This window comes from Plecotus auritus (genome assembly GCF_963455305.1).
Source record: "Plecotus auritus genome assembly, chromosome: 3".
In the NCBI taxonomy this organism is placed as follows: domain Eukaryota; kingdom Metazoa; phylum Chordata; class Mammalia; order Chiroptera; family Vespertilionidae; genus Plecotus; species Plecotus auritus.
This window is the reverse complement of record NC_137772.1, coordinates 117,661,435-117,674,602: the sequence shown is the minus strand read 5'-3', so window position 1 is coordinate 117,674,602 and position 13,168 is coordinate 117,661,435. Positions and strand designations below refer to the sequence as shown.

The following is a 13,168-nucleotide window of genomic DNA, read 5'->3' as shown; positions in this document are numbered from 1 at the left end:
GGATGCGGAAAAAAAGGAACTCTCGTGCACTTCTGGTGGGAACGCAGAGTGGTGCAGCCACGGTGGAGAACAATAATAGAGTTTCCTCAAAAAACTAAAAATGGAACTCCCATTTGACCCAGTAATACCACTTCTAGGAATATATTCTAAGAAACTAGAAACACCAATCAGAAAGGATATATGCATCCCTATGTTCATAGCAGCACAATTTAGAATAGCTAAGATTTGGAAACAGCCTAAGTGCTGTCAGCAGATGACTGGATCAGAAAACTATGGTACATCTATACAATGGGATACTATGCTGCTATAAAAAAGAAGGAATTCTTACCATTTGCAGCAGCCTGGATGGAAATGGGGAGCATTATGCTAAGTGAAATAAGCCAGTCAATGAAAGAAAAATACATGATCTCACTCATTTGTAGATAATAAAGAACATTATAAACTGATGAACAAAAAGATAGATACAGAGGCAATAAAGCATCAAACAGACTGTCAAATTACAGCAGGAAGGTTGGGGAGTGGTGGGGGAGATAAGAGATGAACCGAAGGACTTGTATGCATGCATGTAAGCATAACCAATGGATGCAAGACACTGGGGGGGGGGGGTGAGGGAATGTATGGGCGTGGGGTGGGGGGTGGCAATGGGAAGATATGTACACATGTAATACCTTAATCAATAAAAAAGAAAAAAAGAAAAAAATCTGTGTGTTCATGCTGGTTACTTCTGGACGGTTGTGTTAGCATTAGGGTTGACATATTTTCTACTCTATACTTCGTAATATTTCAGTTTCTAAAATGAACATAGATTTTCTAAAGGTTTTATATTTCTTTAAAAATATTTTTATTAATTTCAGAGAGGAAGGAAGAGGGTGAGGGAGAGATAAAAACACCAATGACGAGAGAGAATCAATGATCAGCTGCCTCCTGCATGCCCCACACTGGGGATTGAATTGAGCACACAACCTGGGCATGTGCCTTGATTGGGAACGAACTGTGACCTCCTGGTTCATAGGATATTATGTATACAGATATATAAGTTAAGAAAAAGTGAGCCTTACTCTTTATGTATTTTTTAAAATCTTGCCTAATTGACAAAATTGAACAAAGAATATAGTTCTACAATAATAGAGACCTCATTACTTCACTTTCACCAATGAATAGAACAACCACAGAGATCAATAAGGAACCAAAGAAATATTTCCTGTTGCACACATCAAAGAAGTCAGTAGAAGACTAATAGCATGGTAATCGGCTAATAAAATATTCGCTGCTAGAATTAGGGGAGAGAAACGGTGCGAATGCACATAAGGCATGTAAGGGAAATGAATGCAACACAATTATAGTAATCAGTCATTAGCAAATGTTATAGTTTGTTATTAATAAGTATGTATAACAGGATATTGTAAAAATTAAGTTACAACATATTCATTGTGGGCTGCGAGTTTGACATGCTTGCTGTAATCTGTAACCATTATACCAATTTTTATTCCTTTTGCTTATTTCCTCATGCCTGTAATACCCATTTTGTGTATCCATTCTTATTCCTTTTGTGTACTTCCCCATGTAATCTTTGTCCTATCCCATACAAGCAGCTGACTTATGGGGATTTGCAGAGCAGATTTTCATGGAAGACCTGCTGTTCGCCCACACTGCTGGCATTATTGGAATAAATATATGACTCAACCCAGTCTTTACTCAATTGGCTTAAGCAGTGACAAGCAGCCTGGACCCATTGGTTGTCTAGTTTCAAAATTATATAAAATATTTTTCTTTCTGATAACAGTGGGATGAAATTAGAAATGAGTAACATTGAAAACAGAAAAATTCACAAATATGTAGAAATTAAAAGACACACTCTTAAATAACCAATGGATCAAAGAAGAAGTCACAAGAGCTATTAGAAAATACCTTGAGACCTTCAGGGGCTGGTGGACTGGGCTTGGATAGCCAGGCAACCTCTGCTACTGCTGTAATCTCTCCTGAGTGATGGCTCCGCCGCAGAGGCCGTGCCATCTTGAGGGGGAGAACTGCTGTGACTGGGAGCCCAGCCTCACCTCCACCCAGGGTGCTCTTAGACACCACCTGGGATCCTACAGCCACTCCAGCCTGGGACCTGCAGCCGAGGCTGCTGACCCACGGACACGGGGACTCAAGCCTCTCCAGCTGAGGGCTCCTGTGAGTTCCAGAGGGTGCTCCCCTCCCACTAGCCAGATGCTTTAGCTCTGGGCACCGTAACTGCACACGCGCGAACAGCCTAGCCCAGTGGTCAGCAGACTCATTAGTCAACAGAGCCAAATATCAACAGTACAACGACTGAAATTTTTTTTGAGAGCCAAATTTTTAAAACTTAAACTTCTTCTAATGCCACTTCTTCAAAATAGACTCGTCCAGGCCGTGGTATTTTGTGGAAGAGCCACACTCAAGGGGCCAAAGAGCCGCATGTGGCTCGTGAGCCGCAGTTTGCTGACCACTGGCCTAGACTAACGCAGCAGCCTCGGGCTCCGCAACTGCACCAGCAGCCGCGCGAGTAGCTGCTGCTGGTGACCACCAGAGAAGCAGCCACCACCTGTGACCTCACGAGGAGCAGCCACCTCGTGACCCCCCTTGAGGAGCAGCAGCCCCGCAACTGTGCGAGGAGCAGTCATCGCACGTGACAGCCTGAGGAGCAGCCGCTGTCCATGACCGTGCTAACTGCCACCAAGGCCACCACTGCAGCCACAGGCCCCGTGAAATTCAACACCTAGATCCTTTGTTGAGAGCAAAAATGGGAGACAGAAGAACAACCTCCAAAGAAAAGAAAAGGAGGAATGGCTAGAAAAGAAACTAAATGAAACAAAGGCATGCAATATTTTAGAAAAAGAATTCAGAATAGGGTCATATATTTCATAACCCAGATGCATGAGAAAATCAACAACCTATGTAAGAATTAGAAAGAAATAAAAGTCATATAGCTACAATAAAAAACAATATGGAAGCTTTCAACAGTAGACTAGGAGAAGCGGAGGACCAAATTAGCAAATTAAAAGACAGGCAAGCAAAAGATGCCCAATCTGAACTGTAATTGGAGAAAAAAAAATCAAAAGACAGGAAGAGAGCCTGAGGGAGCTTTGGGACAACATGAAATGAAGCAACATATGTATAGTAGGAGTGCCGAAACGGCAAGAATAGGAGCAAGGGTTAGAAAACCTATTTGAAGAAATAATGTCAGAACATTTCCCTGATTGGGGGAAGAAAAAAGTCAGGCAAGCACAGAGAGTCCCATACAAGATGGACCCAAAAAGACCCGAACCAAGACACGTTGTAATTACAGTGGCAAACATTAACAACAAAGAGAGAATCTTAAAGGCTGCAAGAGAGAGAGAAAATTACCTACAAGGAATCTCCCACTAGATTATCAAATTATTTCTCAACAGAAACACATCAGGCCAGAAAGGAATGGAAGGAAATATACAAAGTGATGCAAAGCAAGGTACTGAATCCAAGAATACTTTATCCAGCAAGGTTATCATTCAAAATTAAAGGTGAAATCAGGAGCTTCACAGAAAAAGAAAGGATAAGGGAGTTTATTACCACCAACCCAGCAATGCAAGAAATGCTAAAGGGACCGTAGTAAAATAAAGAAAAAAAAAAAGGGAAGAAGGAACACAGGCACAAAAAATAAAAATTGCTACAAACAAGTATCTCTCAATAATAACTTGAAACGTAAATGGTCTAAATACTCCAATTAAAAGACCTCGAGTGGCTGAATGGATAAGAAACCATGACCCATATATATGCTGTCTAAAAGAGATCCACCTCAGAACAAGAGACCCACACAGACTGAAAGTGAAGGGATGGAAAAATATCTTTGAGGCAAATGGAAATGAATAAAAAAGTTGGGGTAGCAATACTTATATCTGACAAAACAGACCTCAGAGTGAAGGCCATAACAAGAGATAAGGAAGGCCACTTCGTAAAACTAAAGGAATCAATACAACAAGAGGATATAACTCTGGTAAACATATATGCACCCAAGTATGTAAAAAAACTTCTGGACAATATTAAGGGAAAGATCGACAGCAATACAATCATAGTAGGGGACTTTAATACCCCACTGACGTCACTGGATAAATCCTCTAGACAAAAAAATCAGCAAAGAAACAGCAATCCTGAATGACTCACTATATCAGATGGACTTAACTGACATCTTCAGAACATTCCACCCAAAGCTATAGAATATACCTTCTTCTCAAGTGCACATGGGACATTTTCAAAGATAGACCACATATTGGATCGCAGGCAAAGTCTCTCCAAATTCAAGAAGATTGAAATAATATCAAGCATCTTCTCAGACCACAATGGCATAATATTAGCAATAAATTAAAATAAAAACAATTAAAAAATTGGTTGTCAAAAAGATCAAAGAAGAAATTAAAAACATCCTGCAAACGAATGACAATGAAAACACAACAATCCAAAACCTATGGGACACAGTAAAAGCAGTCATGAGAGAGTTCATAGCATTACAGGCCAACGAAAAAAACGCACAACAAAAACAAAAAAACAAACAAATCAACAAAACTAAAACAAGAAAAACTGGTAATAAATTATCTAACTCAACAACTTAAAGAATTAGAAAGAGAGCAAAAAGAAAAGCCCAGCGGAAGAAAATGATAAAGATCAATGCAGAAATAAATGACATAGAGACCAAGAAAAACAATACCAAAGATCAATGAAACCAAGAGCTGGTTCTTTGAAAGGATAAACAAGACTGATGAACCTCTAGGCAGGCTCACCAAGAGGCAAAGAGAGAGGACCCAAATAAACAAAATCAGAAATGAAAGAGGCAAAATAACAACAGACCCCACAGAAATACAAAAGATTATTTAAAAAAATACTATGAACAACTCTACTCCAACCAACTAAATAACCTAAAGGAAATGGACATATTCCTAGAAAAATATGACGTTTCAAAACTCAATCAATAGCCGAAACCGGTTTGGCTCAGTGGATAGAGCGTCGGCCTGCGGACTGAGGGGTCCCGGGTTCGATTCCGGTCAGGGGCATGTACCTTGGTTGCGGGCACATCCCCAGTGGGAGGTGTGCAGGAGGCAGCTGATCGATGTTTCTCTCTCATCGATGTTTCTAACTCTCTATCCCTCTCCCTTCCTCTCTGTGAAATATCAATAAAATATATTTTTAAAAAAATTAAAAAAAAATTCGATAAACAGAAATATTCTCGTATTTAAAAAAAAACAAAACCCTCAATCAATAAGAATCAAAAAATTCTCAACAGGCCAATAACAAAGGAGGAAACTGAAACAGTCATCAAAAAGCTTCCAGCAAACAAAAGTCTGGGGCCAGACAGCTTCACAGGAGAGTTTTTCCAAACATTCAAAGAAGAACTAAAACCTATCCTTCTCAGACTATTCCAAAAAATTCAAGAGGAAGGAACACTTCCAAGCTCTTTCTATGAAGCCTGCATTTCCCTAATCCCAAAACCAGATGAAGATACCACAAAGAAAGAGATTTACAGGCCAATATCCCTGATGAACATAGATGCTAAAATCCTCAACAAAATTCTAGCAAATCGGATCCAGCATTACATTAGAAAGATCATACACCATGACCAAGTGAGATTTATCCCAGGATGCAAGGCTGGTACAATATCCGCAAATCAATAAACGTGATACATCACATAAACAAATTGACAGACAAAAATCACATAATCATATCAATTGATGTAGAAAAGGCATTTGACAAAATCCAACACCATTTCCTGATTAAAAAATCTCAGCAAAGTGGGAATAGATGGATCATACCTCAACACAATAAAAGGCTTATATGACCAACCTACAGCCAACATCATACTCAATGGGCAAAAACTAAAACCATTTCCCCTAAGAACAGGAACAAGACAGGAATGCCCCCTCTCACCACTCCTGTTTGACATAGTACTGGAAGTGTTAGCCATAGTGTTCAGACAAGAAGAAGAAATAAAAGGTATCCAAATTGTAAAAGAAGAAGTAAAATTGTCATTATTTGCAGATGACATGATATTGTACATAGAAAACCCTAAAGACTCAAAAAACTACTAGAAATAACACATGAATTCGGCAACGGAGCAGGATACAAAATTAACACCTAGAAATCTATGGCTTTTTTATACACCAATAATGATCTCACAGAAAGAGAAACTAAAAAAAACAATCCCATTTACCATTGCAACAAAAAATTTAAGATACCTAGGAATGAATTTAACCAAGGAGGTAAAGGACCTATACTCAGAAAATTACAAGACACTGAAAAAAGAGATAGAGGAAGACATAAACAAATGGAAGAATATAACATACTCATGGATTGGTAGAATCAACATCATTAAAATGTCCATACTACCCAAAGCAACCTATAGATTCAATGCAATCCACATTAAAATACCAATGGCATACTTCAAAGACCTAGAACAAACTCTCCAAAAAGTCATCTGGAATAAAAAAGACCCCGAATAATTGCAGCAATCTTGAAAAAGAAGAACAAAGTTGGAGGGCTCACAATACCGGATGTCAAGCTATACTACAAAGCCAGTATTCTTAAAACTGCCTGGTACTGGCACAATAACAGACATATAGACCAATGGAATAGAATAGAGAACCCAGAAATCGACCCAAACCACTATGCTCAATTAATATTTGACAAAGGAAGCAAGAGCATACAATGGATTCAAGACAGTCTCTTCAATAATTGGACAGATAAATGCAAAAAAAAAAAAAGAAAAAAAGAAACTAGACCACCAACTTACACCATACACAAAAATAAACTCAAAATGCATAAAGGACTTATATGTATGACTGGAAACCATAAATTCCTACAACCAGCCATAGGCAGGAAAATTACAGACATTTGTCGTAGCAATATCTTTACCGATACAGCCCATAGGGCAATGGAAACTAAGGAGAAAATAAACAAGTGGGACTACATCAAAATAACAAACTTCTGCACAATGAAAGAAACCATTAAAACAATAAGAAAGCCCACTGTATGGGAGAACACATTTGCCAATGTTATCTCCGATAAGGGCTTAATCTCCAAAATTTATAGGGAACTCATACAACTTAACAAAAGGAAGATAAAGAGCCCAATCAAAAAATGGGCAACGGACCCAAACAGACACTTTCGAAAGAATACATACAGAAGGCCAAGAGACATATGAAAACATGCTCGAAGTTACTAATCATCTGAGAGATGCAAATCAAAAAAACAATGAGGTACCATCTCACACCTGTCAGAATGGGTATATCAACAAATCAACAAATGACAAGTGCTGGCGAGGATGTGGAGATAAAGGAACCCTTGTGCACTGCTGGTCGAAATATAGACTGGTGCAGCCACTGTGAAAACAGTATGGTGTTCCCGCAAAAAATTAAAAATGAAACTTCCATTTGACCCAGTAATACCACTTCTAGGAATATATCCCAAGAAAACAGAAACCCCAATCAGAAAAGATATATGCACCCCTATGTTCATAGCAGCACAATTACCATAGCTAAGATTTGGAAACAGCTTAAGTGTCTATCAGCAGATGAGTGGATTAGAAAACTGTGGTACATCTACACAATGGAATACTAGGCTGCTGTAAAAAAGAAGGAATTCTTATCATTTGCAACCATATTCATGGAACTGGAGAACATTATGCTAAGCGAAATAAGCCAGTCAGAGAAAGATAAACATCAGCTGATCTCACTCATTTGTGGAATAGAATGAAAAACATAAACTGATGAACAAAAATAGAACCAGAGTCATAGAAAAGACTATCTAACCTATGAGGGAAGGCGGGGGTGAGGGGTAAGAGATCAACCAAAGGACTTGTATGCATGCATATGAGCATAACTAATGGACACAGATTGCGGGGGGGGGGGGGGAGATAGGGGGCGGGTATCTGCTGAGGGGTAGAGGTGGCCTGGGAGAGGTCAATGGGGGAGAAAGGAGACTTATGTTATACTTTAAACAATAAAGAATTTAAATTAAAAAGAATAAAAGAAAATACCTTGAGAAGAATGAAAATGAAAACACAATGTACTAAAACTTTTGGGACACAGTAAAGGCATTGTTAACTGGGAAATTTATTGCTGTAAATTTGTACATTAAAAAGTATTTCAAATCAATAACTTAATTATACAGATTAAGGATTTAGAAATAAAAAGAGCAAACTAAACTGAAAGCACAAGGGAGGAAATAAAAAAGATTAGTGTGGAGACAAAACAGAGAACAGAATAATAGTAGAGAAAATCAGTGAAACCAAAAGTTGGTTCTTTGAAAAGATCAACAAAGTTGATAAACCTTCAGCTAGTTTGATTATAAAAAAAGAGAGAAGCCTTAAATTACTAAAATCAGAAATGAAAACGGGGACAGATTTTACAGAAATCCAAAAGATTATATGAGAACTAGAAGCCCAATGCATGAAGATTTGTGCTAGAATGGGCCTTCCTTTCTCTGGCTGCCTGCACCGCCCTTCCACTCCGGCCCAGCCCAGGAGCCGACTCTTTCCTCTCCGGCCCTGCCTTCCCACTCTGCCCAGTGGCCCTGAGACCAGGGGTGGGGCAGAACGCCCCCCCTGGTCACTAGGCACCTGTGTATGCAAATTAACCGCCATCTTTGTTGGGTTAATTTGCATATCACTCCTGATTGGCTGGTGGACGTAGTAGAGGTACAGTCCCAATTTACATGTTTATTATTAGGTAAGATACTATGAACAACTCTATGCCAACAATTTGGATGATTTAGATGATATAAATAAGTAGAAACAAACAAATTAGCAAAATGAACTCAACCAGAAATAGAAAATGTAGATAGACCCAAACAAAGCTCAATTATAACAGGACCGTGCACACAGCCACACAGAGTGCCCAGCTCAGGTTACTGGGGAGGCTGAGCCACTGGGCCCTACAGGCCACCTACTACACAAGCCACTCTACCAATTCCAAGAGGCATAGCAGCTCTACCTAATACAATGAAACAAACACAGGGAAGCAACCAAAATGCAGAGACAAAGAAACACGTTTCAAATGAAAAAACAGAAGGAATCTCCAGATAAAGAACTAAATAAAATGGAAGCAAGCAAATCACTATGTACAGAGTTAAAAAAAAAATGGTTATAAAATTGCTCAAGGTACTTAAGGAGAGCTTCAAGGGACTTAGTGAGAATTTCAAGGATCTTAGTGAGAACATCAAAGACATGAAAAAGGACCAGTAAGAAATGAAGCACACACCAACTGAAATGAACAATAATTTATAGGGAATCAACTGTGGAGTAGAGGACACCAATATTCAGATCAGTGATTTGGAATATGAAGAAGCAAAAAACACCCATCCAGAAGAGCAAAAAGAAAAAAGAATCCAAAAATATGAAGATAGTATAAGGAGCCTCTGGGACAACTTCAAGCATACCAACACTCACATCATTGACAACCTATTTGAAGAAATAATGACAGAAAACTTCCCTACCTGGTGAAAGAAATAGACTTACAAGTCCAGGAAGCACAGAGTCCCAAAGAAGAGGAACTCAAGAGGCCCACAGCAAGACACATCATAATTAAAATGCCAAAGGTTAAAGACAAAGAGAGAATCTTAAAAACAGCAAGAGAAAAACAGTTACCTACAAGGAAGTGCTCAGAGGATTGTTAGGTGATTTCTCAACAGAAACTATGCAGGCCAGAAGGGAGTGGCAATAAATATTCAAAGTGATGAAAAGCAAGGACCAACAACCAAGATTACTCTATCCAGCAAAACTGTCATTTAGAATTGAAGGTCAGATAAAAAGCTTCACAGACAAAAAAGCAAAAGGAGCCCTGACTGGTTTGGCTCAGTGGATAGAGCGTCAGCCTGCGGACTGAAGGTCCCAGGTTCGATTCCAGTCAAGGGCATGAACCTTGGTTGTGGGCACATCCCCAGTAGGGGGTGTGCAGGAGGCAGCTGATAGATGTTTCTCTCTCATCGATGTTTCTAACTCTCTATCCCTCTTCCTTCCTCTCTCAAAAATCAATAAAATATATTAAAAAAAAAAAAAAGCGAAAGGATTTCATCACCACCAAACCAGTATTACATGAAATATTAAAGGTCTTTCTTAAGAAGGAAAAAAGAAAGCTAAAAAATATGAACAATAAAATGGTAATAAATTCATATCTATCAACAGGTGAATCTAAAAATACAAATAAACAAACAAGAAATCTAATGAACAAAGTAAGCTGATAAATAAAATAGAACCAGAGGGATGGAAACATGGAACAGACTGACAAATCTCAGAGGTAAGAGGGTTGAAAGGGGGCGGGAAGAGATTAACCAAAGAACTTATATACATATATTCATTACCTAAGGACACAAATAACAGGGTGGTGAAGGCCTGGAGTGGGGTGGGAACTGGGTGGAGGGGGGCAATGTGGAGAAAAAAAGGGGACATCTGTAATACTCTCAACAATAAAGATTTTTTTTTAAAGGAGAAAATATATGCATTTATACAATCTTTTAAGGTTATATAATTACCTTTATCTATGTTGTTTGTTTGTGTGGATTCAAATTATTGTCTGGAGTCATTTGTTTTCCCTGAAAAGTTTCCTTTTGTAAGTTTTGTAAGTCAGATCTACTAGCAATAAATTCTTAGTTTTCATCTGGGAAAGTCTTTTTTTCACCTTCAATTTTGAAAGTTTTGGTGAATATAGGATTCTTGGTTAACCATCTTTCTCTTTGAGCAATTTAATTATGTTATTCCATTGCCTTCCCGCCTCCACTGTTTCTGCAGAGTCAGCCATTATCTTATATGGATTCTTAGTAAGTGGCAAGTTATTTATTTTTTGGCTGCTTTCAAGATTTCTCCTTTCCTTGACTTTCAGTAGTTTTATTAGGATGTGTCTGTTAATGGATATCTTTATGTTTATCCTACTTGGAGTTTGTTGAACTTTCTCAGTATATGGATTAGTGTTTTTCTATAAATTTTGCAAGTTTTCAGCTATTATTTATTCAAAAAATTTTTTTTCTGCTTCCTTCTCTCTCTCCTCTCCTTATGGTACTCCCAATAAGCATATGTTGGTATACTTAATGGTGTCCCACATGTTTCTGAGACTTCATTTTCTTATTGATTTCAGAGAGGAAGAGAGAGAGAGAAATATCAACGATGAGAGAGAATCATTGATAGGCTGCCTCCTGCAAGCCCCACACTGGGGATCAAGCCCGGAACCCAGGCATGTGCCTTGACTGGAAATTGAACTGTGACCTCCTGGTTCAGAGGTTGATGCTTAACTATTGTGCCATGCTGGCTGTGTGGAAACTGGAGATTTTAGATCAGCCGTGGGCAAACTACGGCCCGCGGGCCGGATCCGGCTGTTCTATCCAGCCCGCGGAGCCGAAAGAGCGGAGGGAGGGTTCTCTTGCTCTCCCCTCCGCTCCTTCACCAACAGCAGTGTTAACATGGCAACGTCGGGAAACACGGCTGCAGCTACTTCTTCTTAGTGGGCGGATTTATATCCGCCCATTCAGTAGAAGGAACAACCTCTCAATCATCCAGAGGCTCCTTGTAATGCCCGCAGACGCGTCCCCCGACATCACTCTGGGAATGCGTAGACACGTTATCGTGGTGATGTAGGGAGACACGCCCCTGGAGAGCACAGTATCAGAGCATTAGCTAAAAAGGAGACCAACAACACTGTTCCCACTGAAGTTGATGTTTTAAAGACCAAAAACCTTTCAACCCAGTCTACATTGCCAACTACATCTACGTCCCGGGCATAATTTGGAAGTTGCACTAAAGAAAATGTTTAATTTACTGTTTACACATTTTGTTCTTTTCTATTTGTTTTAGTTTTAAATTATTTTATTATATTTAAGTTTAATTTGAAAGGCTTTTGTACCTTTCCTTTGTTAGGCAATTTTATTTTGCCTTTGCCATCTTCAATATAAGGTATGTTATTGTGCTATGATTCCTCCATTTTTTGAAGTTTCAAATTATAATAATTAGTGTTTACATTCTTCTTGTTAAAATGTTTGAAATGAATAAAACTATTGAAATAAAAAAAAAAAAAGACCATACCCTTTTATGTAATGATGTTTACTTTGAATTTATATTAGTTCACACAAACACTCCATCCATGCTTTTGTTCCGGCCCTCCGGTCCAGTTTAAGAACCCATTGTGGCCCTCGAGTCAAAAAGTTTGCCCGCCCCTGTTTTAGATAATACATAGTAGCAATTCTGGGTACTACCTCTGCCCTCACCACAGATCTACTAGCAACAAATTCTTAGCTTGTTATTTGCTTCTCTATTTGTTTAGTGCCTGTCTGGGGTGCTTTAGTTGGTTCCTCTGATGTTGCTTCTTAGGGAAGCACAGCTTTGGGAATGCCCAGTCACTGGAATGACCCTAGTTTGGTAGCTTTCTCGGTCTCTTTTCATGATTGCATCAAGGTATTAAGCTCCACTAATTGCCAGTTTAATGCTTGTTGTTTTCAAGAGTGCCTTGGGACATAAATTGCTCTAGATAATAATAGACCTCCATGCACCTTGCCCTATCCAGTTTCTGTTCCATATATAGCTTCTTTCAGAGCAGCACATCTAGCATACTTCAAAAAGTGACAGAAGCCAAGAAATTTTCATAGAACATTCCAAAGCTCAGAGGATGGGGCCATATCTACTCTACGTAAAGTAAAAAGGACTAATTTAGATAATAAAATGAAGAATTTCTGATATTATTTGAAGTAACTGAGAATTGGCAGTTTATGAACTAAAATTATATAATTATTAGCTTTTGAATTTTTGTTTATTTTTCTATTTTTTCAGGTTTTTTTAAACTGATGACATCAAAATCCATTATATGACCCTCTTAATTGCTCTAAGTTTCATTTTTTTAAAAATATATTTTATTGATTTTTCACAGAGAGGAAGGGAGAGGGATAGAGAGTTAGAAACATCGATGAGAGAGAGACATCGATCAGCTGCCTCCTGCACACCCCCAACTGGGGATATGCCCGCAACCAAGGTACATGCCCTTGACCGGAATCGAACCCGGGACCCCTCAGTCCCCAGGCCGATGCTCTAGCCACTGCGCCAAACCGGTCAGGGCTAAGTTTCATTTTTTTGCCCAATTTAAAACATTAACACCAATGAAAATTAACATGCTGGATAAAATTATTTTATTAAGAATTCATCTAG

At 38.8% G+C, this 13,168-nt stretch overlaps 1 protein-coding gene across 2 annotated transcripts in view; it reads right to left on the bottom strand.

The window, feature by feature from the left end:
• MICU2 (mitochondrial calcium uptake 2) overlaps nt 1–13,168 on the bottom strand; it is a 118,862-nt gene that overhangs the window by 71,750 nt on the left and 33,944 nt on the right. The window lies entirely within an intron of this gene.